This window comes from Rhinopithecus roxellana, chromosome 5, assembly GCF_007565055.1.
Source record: "Rhinopithecus roxellana isolate Shanxi Qingling chromosome 5, ASM756505v1, whole genome shotgun sequence".
In the NCBI taxonomy this organism is placed as follows: Eukaryota; Metazoa; Chordata; class Mammalia; order Primates; family Cercopithecidae; genus Rhinopithecus; species Rhinopithecus roxellana.
In genome coordinates this window covers 106,266,638-106,284,836 of record NC_044553.1, presented here as the reverse complement: position 1 = coordinate 106,284,836, position 18,199 = coordinate 106,266,638, and the positions used below count along the sequence as shown (strand labels likewise).

Here is an 18,199-nt window from a genome sequence, read left to right as displayed (position 1 = left end):
CTCCAGTCACCTACCAGGCAGCTGTGTGACTGAGCCAGAGAGGTGTAACCAGGGCACCAATAGAACACAGAATAGGGGCGTGGCCTTAACGCTCCAAGCCAATTGGTCAGTGAGAAAGATGGGAAGGAGACGTGGCCAGGTGGCAGCATATCCAGAGGGACCTGTGGCCTTACAAGGAAGAATGCACATGCAACCGCTGTCTCCGCCCACTCAGAGAGAGGGGAGGGGTCGCCCACACTGGGAGAGGGGAGGGGCTTGCTGTTGCTTTAAAAGCTTTAAAATTGTAAAAAATAAACTTCGAGAAATATATGTGGGTATAGTTTATATATATGTGTGTCTGTGTGTGTGTGTGTGTGTGTATCTATGTGTTCCTCCAGAGCTGTCGTCATTATCCAGCTTTTATGCAAGGTCTATGATTTTGGTCTATATTTTTCATCTTCAAATGGAGTACAAGAATTACCAGTATTACCTTAACTGAGATACAGATCCTATAAAAATGGAAAATCCATAGGATGCTTGATGATTAATGAAGCAGATTATAGTATCCAACATTCCAATAAGACAAAATAATCACAATTATTTCTCTTTTTTAGAAAAATGTTTCTCCTATATTATTGTTAAGATTTTTTTTTTTTTTTTTTTTTTAAACAAGAAACAGGTCTAATATCTTTAAAAACACAAAGCTTTTAGGCCAGGTATGGTGGCTCATGCCTATAATCCCATACTTTGGGTGGATCACTTGAAGTCAGGAGTTTGAGACCAGCCTGGAAAACATGATGACACCCTGTCTCTACTAATAATACAAAAACTAGCCAGGCGTGGTGCTGGATGCCTGTAATCCCAGCTATTTGGGAGGCTGAGGCAGGAGAATCACTTGAACCCAGGAAAGGGAGGTGACAGTGAGCCAAGATCACACCACTGCACTCCAGCCTGGGAGACAGAGCAAGACTCCATCTCAAAAGAAATAAAATAAAATACAAAATAAGTACACAAAGCTTTCAATTTAATAAGCACTTAAAGCTCTTTACTGGTTTAAAACAAATACAAGACCCATTTTTCTAGAATCACCTGGCCTCGCTATGCCTTGCAAATGAAACTGAATTTCTCACTTGATACTTGGCTATGACTGGCAATCATGGAAACCAAGAATTGTGTTATGTCACTGTGTATTGTGTATTGCTTGTTACCTGAATTCCACACTAGGCTGGGATCAAGAGTTGAATCTTTCATGATTTTCTCCATAACCTGTGTGCTTCTTATCCCAGACCAAACTAAGGTTTTTTCTAGAGTTCTACAATTTACAGTTAATAGACAAGAGTGGTTCTCAAAATGTAGTCTATGGACTAGCAACACCGGCAGCACCTGAGACCTTTTTATAAGTGCAAATTCTCAGACCCCACCCTGGACCTGGTGAATCGAACTCTGGAGTAGAGCTCAGCAATCTATGCTGTGGTAATGCCTCCAGGTGTTCAAGAACCTCTGGCATACAGCAGGTAGTAACATGTGTTTCCTTCTGTAGGTCCAAAGCCAGGGATACCATATGTTCTGTCTTGATATGAAACAATGACATGCAATTAAAAGACATAAATTTCCTTCCTCCTCCCACCCTCCATCCAATGTGTCTTATTTTTATGAGTTCAGTAAGAAAAAACAAGTAGCAATCAGAGATTTAGTCTAAAACGTATATTTACAAGTGGCAGTTCTCATCCAGTCTGATCTCATACAAAACCATTTACACCCTCTTACCTCTCAAGTTTTAAAAAAATATCTTCACAATGTAAGTCGCAGGCACACTAGCAGTTCCATAATAAAACACCAAGTAGATTGAAATGTCCAAGCTTACTAGAGAAGAAAAGTGGAATCATTGGCTATGTTTTCAAATTGTATTCAACAGGAAATATAAGTTTTGAATTTTTTTCACCTTCATACTTCCAAGTTAATAGAATTAAACCAGAATACGCCATTCTTTCAAAGCCTCTAGCCAGGCAGAGTTTTGCTGTATTATTTCTTGCTTTCAATGGATATAAAGCAGACTCCAGGTAGGCACATTTTGTGTACCTGCAAAGATGCAGAACGAAACAGTTCCATCTGTTCAATATTAAAACAAAAGTCCTGTAAACCTTGGATGGTGAGTGCAATACTTCAGCACTAGCACCAAAGCCTCAATTATGAAAAGATACCAAGAACACCACTAGCAATCGAAACTAAACTCTCAGCCAGGAGCAGTAGTTCATGCCTGTAATCCCAGCACTTTGACAAGCCGAGGTGGGAGGATTACTTGAAGTCAGGAGTTCAAGAGAAGGCTGGGCAGTATAGCGAATTCACATCTCCACAAAAATTTTTAAAAATTAGCTGGGCATGGTGGCACACAGCTGTAGTCCTAGCTACTTGGGAGGCTGAGGTGGGAAAATTGCTTGAGCCCAGGAGTTCGAGGCTGCAGTAGCTATGATTATGGCACTGCACTCCAGCCTGGGTGACAGAGCGAAACTTGGACAATTACATTTTTCCTGCTCTAAATCACTAAAATCACTAAGGTAAAAGGCTTTCAAATTTGGCAGGATAAAAATTTAGTGAAATGTGACTTTGGAGCTTGGCTAGCAAAAGAAATAAAGAAAAGAAAGAAAGGAAAAGAAAGAAAGAAGGAAAGAAGGAAGGAAGGAGGGAGGGAGGGAACAAAGAAAGAGAAGAAAAGAAGAAAGAGAGAGGGAAAGAAAGAAAGAGAGAAAGAAAGAAAGAAAGAAAGAAAGAAAGAAAGAAAGAAAGGAAGAAAGAAAGAAAGAAAGAAAGAAAGAAAGGGAAAGGAAAGGGAAGGAAAGGAAAAAGAAAAGAAGGAAGAAAAAAGGAAATGACAAATTACCTACTGGGAGAAAGTTTTTGTAAATCTCAATGACAGATAAAAGGTTTGTATCCTCAGTCTATAAAGAAATCTTTAAAATTACTAAGAAAAAAACCAAACAAAACAAATGATTTTCAACCAAAAATGGGCAATGGAGAAATTGGCACTTCTTACAAGAATAAAAATGGCCAATGACATATAAAAAGATTCAAAAGCACAATAAATCAAAGAAATGTCATGAAAACAATGAGATTTGCTGTATAAAGGCAGAAAATATGACAAATGGAAGGGGAAACCTGGAGCTCTGTCCTTGTTGGTGCAAGTATAACCTGAGTCATTTTTCCTGGAGGATAATTTGAAAATTTCTATTAAAAACCCTAAAAATTATTTTCCTCCAGAAATTCTACTTCTATGAATTCAGTCCAAAAATGCTTGCACGAGTCCATTAAAATGTATATATAAGAAAATTCACCTCTGGGGTGGCAATTGTTAACTTAATATACACCCAGCTATTAAAAATGATGATGTCAGGATATATTTACTGCCACAGAAATATGCCCAAAATATACTAAGTGACAAAAGACTATATATTATTATTCTACTTTTTAAAAGGTTTATATGCATAAAAACATATAAAAAGCAACAAACCAGAATGTTTTGAGTGGCAAATTAAAGATTTTTCCTAATATTTGTTATCCAAATTATTACAAATAGAATGATTTCCTTTATAATCAGGAAGAATTGTTATTTGCATGTATTTGTATTTAAATCTCTTTTCTTTTTCTTATTTTTTCTCCTGTATGTATCCCATGTAGGTAGGAATCCCTGCCTCTTGAGGTAAATCAGTCTGTTGTTGGGAAGTGCATTACATAAAGCTGCCCCATCCTCCTTTACTTTAAGAGATCTAGAGACATTTTTGTTTCAAATTGTTTTAGTGTTCTCAGGTTTTTTTTTTTTTTTTTATGTATGAAATTGAGGAAAAGACAAAGGAAAGGCTGACTTCCTACCCTTCTGGGGCTCTCCTCTGATTTTTGCTGCTATTGTTATGTATTAATATTCACTGGGTACCAAAAAGATGGACAGCCCCTTAGATCCTTTGTTCTTATCTCTTTCTCATAATCCCACTTCATTCCTCATTCCTTCATTCACTTATTTTTAATAGGGTCATGTGTACAAATACATAGTTCAGAAATTTTTAAATATAACTATCTATAAAAGTATGTGGCAAAATCCCATTCACAGTCTTATTCTCCTTCCACAGCCAAACACTTTTAATTGGTTTCTTATATATCATTTCAGAATTTATCTTTGCAAATACATACATGTTCTTATTCTACTCTTCTCCAGCAACCAAACAGTAGTGTACAATACATACCATACCATTCCTTGTTCCTTTTTAAAAACACACACAATATATCTGAGTTCTTCCACATGAGTACATAGGTCTTTCTCATTCTTCTTTACAACTGCACAGTATTCATCGTTTGGATGTACCACAGTCTACTTAACCAGTTCCCTGTTGGTGGACACTGAAGTCATCCCTATCATACTATTACAAACAACAATGCCAAGCATAACCACCCACACACACCAAGTTCATTTATGAATCTGCCTTTGATGAAGCCTCTGTTTGAATCACCACAAGGTCACAAGGCTGAAAAGTTAGCCCCTTTTTTAGTTTTCACTACATACAGCAGTATGTAGCAAAAGACTCCCTTGGGCAAAGCAAATGTACTCTTTGGGGATTTACTTCATAACAATAAATGGATAAACAGCACACCAAGGAGAAACATTTCTATTTAACCATGCACATGCATGTATATAATACATGCGTATGCATAGAAAGTATATAATAGATCCATCAAAGCATTAAGCATTGTCTCAGTATGGTGGATCTATGGAGTGCTTCATAGACAGCCTTCCTTGCCTATCAATTCTTTCTAGTTTCAAAACAGTGACTACGTACTATATGCTTCATAGACAGCCCTCCTTGCCTATCAGTTCTTTCTAGTTTCAAAACAGTGAATATGTACTATTTTTGCAATATAAAATTTCAAAAAATGTTAACTCAAATTAAGCCGGATATATTTCTTCAGTCTGTCCAATATTTGTATGGTGCTCCAGAGTGCTCAAATATCACTTCATTAAAAAATTTATTTATTTATTTTTCAAATAGAGAGACAGGCAGGGTCTTGCTCTGTTGACTGGGCTGGGCTTGAACTCCAAGATCCTCCTGGATCCTCCCACTTCCACCTCCCAAAGTGCTGGTATTACAAGTGGAAGTCATCATGCCCAGCCGGCTTCATTTGAGAAATCTTTCCCCAGCACTCCATATATTACGAATAATTCCTTTCTTCTTGTTTAGATAGCATCTTAGTCATATCTCTGTTACCTCACTTATCACACGATAATCAGTTGCTCACCCATCCGTCTCCCCTGATTGCTCATGAGCTCCTCGAGAAGTGTCTGATTTTCAGCACCTTGAAAAGTGTGCAATACGTACATGCTTCATACGTAGAGAAGGAAATATCACTACAGTGTAATTATTCCCAGAATTCAATGCCAGTGTTTGTAAATTGTTCAAGATACTCTGTTAACAACTTGAGAATGCTGTTTTTTCACTAAAACTTTCATCCATTACTGAGTGTCTACTGTCATAGTTAACTCAATTGTGATGTGACCTCTGACCAAGCCCATTCATAATTTTTATTTTAGGTGATTTTAAATTTTAATTTTTGATTTTGATAGTTTCCTTTTTGTTTTTTTAATCTAGCAGTGTTGGGAAAACTTCAACATCTCTGTATTCCTGTTTCTTTGCACCTACTGGTCTCTACTTGGAATAATATCTCAAGGTTTTATTCACCTGGAAAAAATTTCTACTCACCCTTAAAGGATCACCTTAAATAGTCTGGAAGTGGTGGCTCATGCCTGTAATCCCAGCATTTTGGGAGGCCAAGGTGGGGTCAGTAGTTTGAGACTAGCCTGGCCAACATGGTGAAACTTCATCTTTACTAAAAATATAAAAAATAGCTGGGCATGGTGGCAGATGCCTGTAATCCCAGCTACTCTGGAGACAAAGGCCAAAGAATGGCTTGAACCTGGGTGACAGAGGTTGCAGTGAACTGAAATCACACCATTGTACTCCATCTTGGGTGACAGAGTGAGACTTCATCTTAAAAACAAACAAACAAACAAACAAACAAAAATCAGCTTAAATAATACTTTCTCTGAGAAGCATTTGTAACTTCCTATTCTTTCAATAAGAGTTGAAAATTCCTCAACTCCTGAAACATTTGTGCCTCTATTACTATGTATCAGGCACTGAACTGAGCACCTAGGATAGAAAGATGAAACTGAAGATCATGCCCTCATGGAGCTCATGGTCTAGTATGGAAAACAGCCATATGAACAAATCACCACATGATAGGTCTTCAGAGCTCAAACGCTATTCTAAATACTGCTAAATTAATGTTCTGTAAGGTTTTGAAAGTACTAGGGCCAGAGACAATATGGCTGTTTGGATGACTTTCGATCCAAGTTAACATTCAGCCCTCCTCTGGGCAAGGTGGCTCATGCCTGTAATTCCAGCACTTGGGGAGGCTGAGACGGGCATTTGACGAGGTCAGGAGATCCAGACCATCCTGGCTAACATGGTGAAACTCCGTCTCTACTAAAAATACAAAAAAAAATTAGCCAGGTGAGGTGGCGGGCATCTGTAGTGCTAGCTACTCAGGAGGCTGAGGCAGGAGAATGGCGTGAACCTGGGAGGCGGAGCTTGCAGTGAGCCGAGATTGCGCCACTGCACTCCAGCCTGGGTGACAGAGCGAGACTCTGTCTCAAAAACAAAACAAAACAAAACAAAAAATATTCGGCCCTTATCATCAAAGGTGATATGTGTGTGCCTCTTCCTTGCAACCCACCAGGGCCTAACACACCATATCACCACTTTTGAAATAGGAAACAGGCTCAGAAGTCCAAGAACTTCACCAAAGTAACTCAGCTGGTAGGTAGCAAAACCAGGTAGGTATGATTCTTCTTCAATATCCTGTCAGTTACATGGGCAAGTGGCCTCAAAATCAACAAAAGACAAGTAGAGGTTGACATGCATCAATTGAGAGAGGTTCAAAAAGAAGAGTTTATACACAAGAATAGAACAGAAATGTTCTGAAAGTATGTCTGGGGATGTGAAGTAGGAGGGGACACACCAGGTTTCAACTTGGTCAAGTGAATTTATAATTCCAACCTGGGCCTCGCCCCGAAGCTCCAGACTTAGCTATCTGTCTTTCTTATTCTAATATAAAATACACAGGGCAGGACTTAATCTCTAGCTTGTTCACCACAAATTAAAGCAGAGTCTGGTTTATAGCAAGCACTTAATAAATAAATAAACTATCCAAGAAGCTAAAGAAACATTCCACATTCTTGGGAGAAGGGATTACCATGAAACAGACCCTAGCAGTTGCTTACAAATACAGTTGACCCTCACTATTTGTGGATCCCGCATTTGCAAATTTGCTTACTTGCTAAAATGTCTTTGTAATCCCCAAATTAATACCTGTGGAGCATTCAAGGTGATTCATGGATATACATGTAGTAGTGAAAACTCTGTCACTCCTTGCACATGTCCCAAGCTAAGGTCAAATAAGGTGACCCTCGGTCTTCTTGTTTCAGCTCTCATACAAAGATGACCCAAGGACAGAGACAGTAGAGGGCAGTGCAGTGTGGTGAAAGAAGCTGTGGCTCTGGGGCCAATTGGACGGGGTCTGAATCTTCACTCTGGCACCTGTTAGTGGAGCAGCCTCAGGCAAATCACTTAACACTTCTGTACTTCCTTTATGGTCTTGGAAAGAAAAAATTCAATCTACCAGGATGAGTTGTTTTTAGGAATTAAGATTATAACCTATGTGAGATATTTATGTATGTACATATTTACCCTGGAAACAAGGGCTCAATATTTGATTAATTCAGTGTTCCAGGCAACTTTATAGAATATCACTACTGCAATAATAAGAATTGACTGCAATTATTTATAAGGAAAGAACAGAGATGTAGACAAAACAATTATTTGGATGAGCTAGAGGCAGGCTTTAAGAAGCTTTCGAAGAAACAGAACTTCACCAGACACATAGGTGTGGAAAAAGCTTGCAAGGAGAGAGATTGGTGCCTACAGAGAGAGGTCCAGATGGTGGAAAAAAAACAGGTAGGTTCAGGAAATGGCACTTAGGAAGCCTACAGCAGTAGAAGATGAGGCCAGAACATGGTGCCCCAGTGCTTCTCTGCACCCTGTATACACTCTGTACTGCAGAACCTCATTCTCTGCATTGAATTCTTGGTTTCTAGTTCTCTCTTCCATTAAACTGTAAGCCCCTCAAGGTCAAGGTCTCAAAGAAGAAGTCATAGCCACAGTCCTCCAAATTTGCAAACAAGTTATTATTAAACACAGATACACCCAAAAAGACTGTACAAAAATAATGTTGGATTTCAATTGCAGTCATAGCAATTCACAACTGGTATAGACTTGCAATTTGTCAGGATTTTTGACTGCTGTAACTCTGTCATAAACCCTTTTCATTGTTTTAGACACCCAGACATCTGTTAGAATGTCTGGGAAAAACATTCTAAAAGAGCAAGAAAGATCTTTGTCTTTTTACCGTAAATGACTGATGGGTTGATTGACTGAGATGGGGTCTCATTTTGTAGCCCAGGCTGGTCTGAAACTCCTAGGTTCAAGCAATCCTCCTGCCTCAGCCTCCCAAGTGGCTGCAATTACAGGCGCACACCACTATGCTGGGCTCTAGTGTGATGTATTAACGTTAGGCTTAAACACACGGTCCATTAGACAAGGCTGCAACCTCACAGTAAAGATTTCTTTTAATTCACTCTAATAGACTTATTTCTCTACATGCAAGATAGAATTTTACCATCACAAGGAAGCATATTGATATACATATATATTACAAACAGGATAAGGAAAGCAATATAATTTTCTTCACAAAAGTTTGCAAAACCCTGGCCAAAACACAGTAAGAAGGATGCTAAACTCACAGCTTACGTTTCTCCACTGAGACCTAGGAAAAACAATTCCAGTTTTTGTACAGTCACAAAACTAAGCACTGTGAGAATTTGCAAGATTTGGTAAACTTGTATATTCTCCCCACCCCCATACACAAGTAGCCAAAGGAGACTATCAGTCTTACCCCAACACTTCAATCTCCTCCAACCTCCAGACTAAAACCCTTATTGTCCAATATCTGAATTTATATTTTCAAACATCTAAAATCTTAATCAAAACTAAGAGCAATGCATTAGCTTTCCCCCCCATAAAATTATTGGTGTAATTTTACTTAGGCACAACAAATTTTGACTATTATCTAAAAACATATGGATAGAGCCAACATTACTAGAAACCAAACAAATATACTAGGAACGTGAAAAGGGAATAGGGAGTGTTGTTTTTAAACAGATTCAGTGCTGTTATTCTCCATTCATAGATTGGGTGTGATAAAATCACATCGTGCTGTACAGCTAAGTATGTCCTATAGTTTGTGATGAAGTAGGGTAACAAATTATTTACTGAGGACCTGTTGGGTACACAGAGGCATGCTAGAAGCTATAAAAGTCTTGATTCTTGCCCTCAAAAAACTTTCAAGGTTGTAGACAGCCTGATAGAAGGTAGTCAAAAGCAAATACTTCAAGCACTATCCATCACAACTACCTTAGGTATTTACTTTACCCTTCTACAAGTCTCTGAATATTTCCAGGCCCCCTTTACTATCTCCGATGGACTCTATGGCTCTACATTATTTATAGCCACAGGCTTTCATGGATTTCACATTATTATTGAATCAATGTTTCTCTCTATCTGCCTCCTTTGCCCATTAAAATTCCACTTTACATCCAACCACCACCTTGGCTTTGAAGCTGCCGCCTGATATTGGCACTTTGTAAAGGTAAAATGACTATACTTCTATGTGCCTCTATCTACTGATGAGGATCCTACTCTTTTAGTGTAAATAGTGCCATTGACTTCCAATCAATTATTTTTGATAATGTCCAAAATATCGGATAATATCCGATAGTACTCTCAAAACAAATAATGAATGATGTTCTCTCAAATATATGTATAATCAAATGTGAAATGGAGGAGAAGATGGGGAGAACCTTAGACTCAGAGACTGTATTCAGCCCTTTGTAGGGGCATTTATTTGATATAATTATGCATTTAAAAAAATAAGTTAAATTGTCATCAGATCAGTCTGAAATTGATAGAGGCTTTTGTTGATGAGAAACACATTTTATATATAATCATTTACCCATGGGAATGTTTTTGATTAATGTTATCTGTTAAAGACTTCAGTTCACAATATTTCCCCTGTTAATAGTATATATCTTTGTAGAGCTGATCTGGAGAAGTTGAGGACCACGTGCTAATTGCTATTTGATGTTATTCTGGTAGGACAATTGATTGGCTTTGGGTTGTGGGAAGTTGGAATTTGAAGGCAGGTCTGACTCTAGAGATATTGCCTCTGAATTTTGGCAAGTCTGTTGATTGTGCCTTTGGAAGTGCCTTTAAATGCCTTATGGAAGGCCGGGCATGATGGCTCATGCCTGTAATCCCAGCACTTTGGGGGGCCCGAGGTGGCTGGATCACTTGAGGTCAAGAGTTTGAGACCAGCCTACATGGTAAAACTTTGTCTCTACTAAAAATACAAAAAATTAGCCAGGTGTGGAGGCACATACCTATAGTCCCAGCTACTCAGAAGGGTGAGGCAGGAGAATCACCTGAACCTGGGAGGTGGAGGTTGCAACGATCCAAGATTGTGCCACTGCATTCCAGCCTGGGTGGCAGAACAAGACTCCATCTCAAAAAAATAAAGAAAGAAAATTAAGTAAATGAATAAATAAATAAATGGAGTACATGTTATGTCTCTTCTGCACATTTCCAACAGAATAATAGTAACATCAGAGAACATCCTTGGAGCATTGTTTCTATAAGTTTGGAGTTGTTAATAGTTACTAGGTTAAAAATGCAATAAATATATGTAACAGAGGTAACAAATTAAATAAATTTGGGAAATGCTTGGTAAATTCAACAGGACTTCTCAAAACAATGAATTTATATGGCCATGATAGTGTTTGTTTGTTTGTTTGTTTGTTTTTGTTTTTCAAGGAACATTCACAAGACTTTGTAGTACACCAGTTTGGGAATTGTTGGTATAGGAATCAGGGTAATTATGATTTGGACTATTCCAGGTAGAGGTTGTCACCATGTTCAAGGAATTGTTCTTAGTCTTTAGTCTTTGTACATATCAGAATTACCTATAGCAAATAAACAAGCAAAAATTTAAGAACTGGACCTTGGCTCAGGCCTAACAAATCAAAATATCTGAAAAGGATGGGTGTGGATAAGCTTCTAGGTGATTCCATGTACTCCAGTGACTGAAAACCACTTGATTACAATAGGCCTTCCACCCCTTGCTAAACGAATTGTTAATCCTAGTTGAGTATGCTTCTGTTGTGTTTTCTTGGGCCTGTTCCAGAGACTAGACTGGATCTGCTCGCCCAGCCACTGGAACGCAATAAATCCTGGTTCTGTTCTGATGATGAGGAGTCCAAGTACAAACTGCAGTCCAAGTCCCCAAGGCACGGCCCGCCAGGACACCTGCCACCCCACCCCACAGAAAGGTGAGTTCAGCTCCTTGAGGGATGGGCAGGGAGCTGGGTGGGGGTGAAAGCAGGGGGCACTGGCTGCCGAGGGAGCCCAGCAGCATTGGCCTGCCCGGAGGATGGGGCTGGAGCCAGATAGAGTACTAGGCCTGTTGCCAGTGGTCACACCCTCCCTGGGATTCAGAACAGGCCATGTGCTTGGTAGGAATGGACCTGGGCAGTGGGCAGGGGTGGGCCAAGATTCTAACCAAGAACTCAGGTGAAACTTGACCAGCCTTGGGCATGCCACAGCACTTCGTCTCCTGGTCATCACTGCCAGAGATGTGGCCTGGGGGTCTGGCTTCAGGATCAGCACCAGACTGCTCTGGGCCCAGCTCCTCTCCAGCTCATGTGAACCCTGTCTGCCTGATCATCTCCAATCTCTCCTCCACAGGCTGGGCTCCCAGCCACCTCAACCCCAACTCTCTCCATGCCCACACACCCCGCCCCTCCCAGAAGATGAGAGCTGGGCTTCTCAGGTTGCTGTTCCCTGATCAGCATTTAATAATTCCTTAGCAGCAAGTCTAAGCTCTGGTGTGCATATATAATTAAGTTCAATTTTATCATTCTTCCCACAGTATCTGCATCCTGATTTTCAGATTCCATTTCATCAGTGGGACAAATTTATAGGTCAGTATAGGACAAGTTTTAAACATTAATGGAAAAGAGATTGTATTATACTGATATTGTCCTTCTTTTTTTTTTTTTTTTTTTTTGAGACGGAGTCTCGCTCTGTCGCCCGGGCTGGAGTGCAATGGCCGGATCTCAGCTCACTGCAAGCTCCGCCTCCCGGGTTTACGCCATTCTCCTGCCTCAGCCTCCCAAGTAGCTGGGACTACAGGCGCCCACCACCTCGCCCGGCTAGTTTTTTTTGTATTTTTTTAGTAGAGACGGGGTTTCACCATGTTAGCCAGGATGGTCTCGATCTCCTGACCTCGTGATCCGCCCGTCTCGGCCTCCCAAAGTGCTGGGATTACAGGCTTGAGCCACCGCACCCGGCCGAAAATGCCTCTATTTCTAATTTTATCTTGGTTTTGCTATATTTTACTATCGGGGATCACATACATAATGTTCTACTTTTTCTTGACTTCCTTGTCAACTAATACGTTTTTTAAAGCTTCTGGTTAACTTCTAATTATAGGTAAGTGTTGATTTCCGTTTGCTTAACAAGCTCATTGAGGTTTTTTTTTTTTTTTGAGATAGAGTCTCGCTCTGTTGCCCAGGCTGGAGTGGGATGGCGTGATCTTGGCTCACTGTGACCTCCGTCCCTGGTTCAAGTAGTTCTCATGCCTCAGTCTCCCTGGAAGCTGCGATTACAGGTGCCTGCTACCACACCCAGCTAATTTTTTGTATTTTTAGTAGAGATGGGGCTTTATCATGTTGCCTAGGTTGCTCTCAAACTCCTGACCTCAGGAGATCCACCCAACTTGGTCTCCCAAAGTGCTGGGATTACAGGTGTGAGCCACCACACTGGCCACTTCTCCCACTTTTTACAGGATAGTCTTTTTCAACTTCTAAGAACTCTTTAAAATAGTAAACCTCTGCCATAATGCTGTTAAAAAGCTAAGATACAAAATCTGTAGTAACATGCTTTATTAACATTAATGAAAAAGTATTTTTTAATCAGTCTGTATTTTCACAAAAAGAACAAAAATAAAAGATTTAGAAACAAACTGTATATAGAAAGTACATATACCCTGAAGCTCCCAAGTGATTGTGAAGGAGTCACTTCCAAACCCTACTGCCCACCACCCAAAACATGAGGAGAAAATAAGAATGTTGGCCTTTTCTGTTCTAATTATCAGTAGCAAAGTACTCAAAGCCCAGTTTAAAGGAATATTTCTGCAGAGGCTTAATTGTACTGGGGATTTAACCATTTCTATTCTTCTAACTCACTGATTTCTACTTGTATATCTTTAATAATTTCCCCATTCTGCTTTCCATCAGGTTTTTTGATTGTCCTTTCTAAGAATGAGTTAGAGGCTTAATTCATTTTCATTCTTTTCTTAATGACATAAGGATTTTAAGGCAATGAACATTCCTCTGAGCTGTCGTCTAGTCTCTAATCAGTAATGATTGCATTATTGCTGTTCTCTGAATATTTGGCAGTTTTAATATCAAATCTCTCTTTGACCTAAGGGCTGTTTGCATGAATTTTTAAATTCCACAAATCAACATTTGTTTTCTGGTTTTGTTACTAACTTATAGATTTAACTAAAATCAGAGAATGTCATCTGTCCTTTTTCTGCTTTTCAGCATTTGGGTGTTCTTCATTGAAAAAGATTAGCCTCTTGAATGTTCCAGATAGGAAGAGGGAGGGAGAGGGAGAGAGAGAGGAATAGATAGAAGTTTCCTATTTTAACTATGGTTCAATTCTAAGCATTCTAAAATTGTATTGAGTTTTTTAAACCATGAATTACAAGGGTGTTTAATTTCCAAATTCATGTAGCTTTTTGTTAATCTCTTCATTACTGCCTTCTAACCTTAATTGCTTCATATTTAAATTATATGGTATGGATGGTACCAATGGTTTTTAAATCTTCTGACTTGTTTTATGAATTAATATATAATTTATGTTTCTCCCACAGTCCACATGTGCTTCAGAAGAATGTAGAATATCTAATTATTGGATACAAAGGTCTGTATTTGTCCATTACACCATGTCTGTTCACTGGTTATTCAAATCCACATATGGGCATTCCATGGTAAGCAACATATGCTGAAATCTCCAAATACGATGGCAGACTTGTCAATTTCTCCCTGTGGTTTTATCAGTTTTTCTTCTGTATTTTGAGGCTACTTTTACAGGTACCTAAAATATGAAAATTGCTACATCCTCCTAATTAACAGTCATTTAGCATCAAGTCCTTACTAACGTTTTCTGTTCTAAAAGTCTTTTTTGTTCGATACTGAAGCTCTATCACTTGTTTTTGGTTAATGTATACTGGCATATCTTTATCACTCTCTCTCCTTTATAAAAACTTTCTATCTTCTCATATCCTCATATTTTAAATATGATGGATTAAAACAGCTGGATAGTGTTTTATTAGTTCCATCTGTCTAACTGGTAACTTTAGTCCATTTACATTTGTTGTGACTGATTTATGCGGACTTCCTTCTATCACCTATCGGGAGAACCTGCTTCCGATGTTTAACATGGTTCTTTTCTATTTCCTAAGTGTCTCGGCTGGGTTGAGAAATAAAGGGAAAGAGCATGAGAGAGAAATTTAAAGCCAGTTGTCCAGGGGCGACATCACATGTTGGCAGGATCCATGATGCTCCCCGAGCCATAAAACCAGCAAGTTTTTATTAGCGATTTTCAAAAGGGGAGGGAGTGCACGAATAGGGTGTGGGTCACAGAGATCACATGCTTCACAAGATAATAAAATATCACAAAGCAAGTGGAGGCAGGGCGAGATCACAGGACCACCAGATGGGGTGAAATTAAAATTGCTAATGAAGTTTCGGGCACGCATTGTCATTGATAACATCTTATCAGGAAACAGTGTTTGAGAGCAGGTAACCTGTCTGACCACAATTTATTAGGTGGGAATTTTAAGCCTGGGAGCACTATAGGAGACCCCGGGGCTTATTTCATCCCATCGGCTTCGACCATAAAAGACGGGACGCCTTAAAAAGGGGTTGTCTATAGGCCTACCTTCAGGGCGCATTCTCTTTCTTAGGCATGTTCCTTGCTGAGAAAAAGAATTCAGCGATATTTCTCCTACTTGGCTGTGAAAGAGGAGGAATGTAGCTCACCAGCGGCCAGTTCAAAGTTACCTCTCTTGTTCCCTGAACATCGCTGTTATCCTGTTCTTTTTAAAAGATGCCCAGATTTCAGATTCAAACATACATGCTCTACAAACAATTTGTGCAGTTGACGCAATCACAGGATCCTGAGGTGACATTCATCCTCCTCAGTTTACAAAGAAGATGACAGGATTAAGAGATTAAAGTAAAGACAGGCATAGGGAATCACAAGGATATTCATTGGGGAAGTGATAAGTGTCCATGAAATCTTCACAATTTATGTTCAGAGATTATAGTAAAGACAGGTGTAAGAAATTATAAAAGTATGAATTTGGGGAACTAATAATTGTCCATGAAATCTTCACAATTTACGTTCTTCCGCCGCGGCTTCAGCCGGTCCCTCCGTTTGGGGTCCCTGACTTCCTGCAACAATCACCTTTAGAACTTCTATTTCTCTCACTTTCTAACATAATTTTAATATCTCCTCCTGGGATTCCACTAAGCCATATTCTAGACCTCATTCTGATCTCCCTCCCCTCTCAACCCACCAACTTCTGCCCTATCATCTATCCTCATGTCTCACAGTGTAACATACTGACTTACTTTTGGGAGATAACTATCTAACCAATTAACTCTTTCTTCTGATGTCTAATCCATCCACTGAGTTTCTTACATCAACAATTACATTTTTTATTTCTTTATTTCATTTCATTCTGAGACAGAGTCTCACTCTGTCACCCAGGCTGGATGCAGTGGCACGCACCTGCAGCCTTGTCCTCCTGGGCTCAAGCAATCCTCCCACCTCAGCCTCCTAACTAGCTAGGACTATAGGCATGTGCCCCACACCCAGCTATTTTTTTATTTTTATTTTTTGGTGGTGGTGGGGTATTTTTTATATAGAAATGAGTTCTCACCATGTTGCCCAGGCTTGTCTCCAACTCCTGGGCTCATACTATTCTCCCACCTCAGCCTCCAAAAGAGTTCTGGGATTACAGGTGTGAGCCACCATACCCAGTTATATATTTTGTTTCTGTAAGTTCTATTTCATCCATTTTCTTTTCAGGTCCTCCTCATCATTCCTGGTGGTCTTACTGGTTGCTCAATTTTATGAGTCCATTTTTTTAATATTAGGTTTCACATGTAACTATTTTCTCACAATTCTAATATTTGAAGTCTGTGTTCTGTATCTGATAATTCCAAAACCTACAGTCTTTGGGAAACATATTATTCATTGTTTCTGACAATTCTCAAATACATTGGGTTGACTACTTGAATGCTATGATTTGACTGAATTCATATTTGCCTGCTTTTAATCTTCGGGAATCCTACAGGCTTAAGTTAGAGATGCTTTCCTACAAAAAGTATCTGTGTCTGCTTCTGATGAGAGCTGTGGGTACAACTAACATAAGACCACTTTACCACCATGCATAATCCTGACATTCTCTTGGATTATCTTGGAGCATCTCAGCATTACACAAGGTTCTCAAATTTGGCTCCCCAACCTTGCTCATTTATACACAGAAGACTAGACTGCTTAGTACAGGTGGTGACTCCCTTCCTCCTACCCTGGAAAAAACAAAGCAGATCCCTCATCTGAATGTGATCACAGACTAGGAAATTCTGAAGGTGAATAGCTGGAGGCTGTGGGCAGCAGGGAAAGATGGGTGTCTTTCCTGACCATAGAAATAGGTCAGAAGCTGCCCTAAAGGCTGTGTGCTACAGCATTTCACTATTTAGCTCAACTACCATTCCCTCCATAAGAGTGTGAGTGGAAGCTTCTTAGAGCACCATGTTGCCTTTAAACAAAGTCAAATTTTTGCTAAAAGCCATGGTCATGGTAAAAGAAAAAAGAAAAACCCTCTGGGTTTGGAAGGCTTTCTCAGTAATGTCCTAGAATTAAGATTAACTAAACAGAAAACCAGCCTGACCAATGTTCTTCTGCCCCATGGCTTGCTCTCAGCTCCTCTTGGTAGGGCCTAGGGCAGTCAGGCTGTCTGGTTCCAATCCTTGCTCTGCCATCTGTGACCTTGGACAAGTTTCCTGCCTTCAGTTGCCTCATCCATAAAATGCAGATATTAATAATACCCTCTTTTTAAGTTATTAAGAGGATTGAAAGAGCTAATCAAAAGTAAAAAATAAAAAGACTTGGTAAGCATAGGCAGAAAGGGGAAAAAAAGTAGAAATAAACAAATAAAAAGACTAGTGCTTAGCACATAAAAGTTCATCAGGAATTAATTCTATAACATGAACTTTGCAAAACTTCAAAGTACATATAACTTTTACTAGGGTATACATACTAATAATAAATTTACAACTGTAGACATGTTTGTCTACAGCAAATATAACAAAGACTAAGCAATCAGATACTAAATCATTAAGTGATTAGCAGTCAGTATCTTTAATTTTCTTGTATATTTTCCATAGATCATCTTTGTAACAAAAAGAAAACAAATCAAATGAAAATGAAATGAATTTTCTCAAAAAAAATTAAGACAGGAAGTAGGCTCACAAAGTAATATAAAATATATCTTATGATTTATATAAAATTCTTAATAGAAGTATCTTCTTTGCTCCAAGCTGCACACTGGCTTTGCCTTTGACTCAGGTGGCATTTATTTGCATGATGACTGATTCTATCGAGTAGGCACTGCTTCAGCCCTACAGGAAGAACAGAACATCTCTAGAACACAGCAGCATTCCTGATTCCCACTTGAGAAGCCCTAACAAAATGGCATATAACTTAACAGCAGCAGACCAGTGTTACAAAGTCTGGAGTCAAGGGGAAAAAGTAAAATTGGAACATTTCCAGAATCTCACAAAAACAATAAACTGATGTTCTAAGTGTCCAACATGAGCAAATTAGAACCTTAAATAAAGGTCACTCTTAATGCCTATCCTAGCATAGAT

At 39.2% G+C, this 18,199-nt stretch overlaps 1 pseudogene; it reads right to left on the bottom strand.

The window, feature by feature from the left end:
* Positions 1–17,828: 17,828 nt before the first annotated feature.
* LOC115897579 overlaps positions 17,829–18,199 on the bottom strand; it is a 40,297-nt pseudogene continuing 39,926 nt past the window's right edge.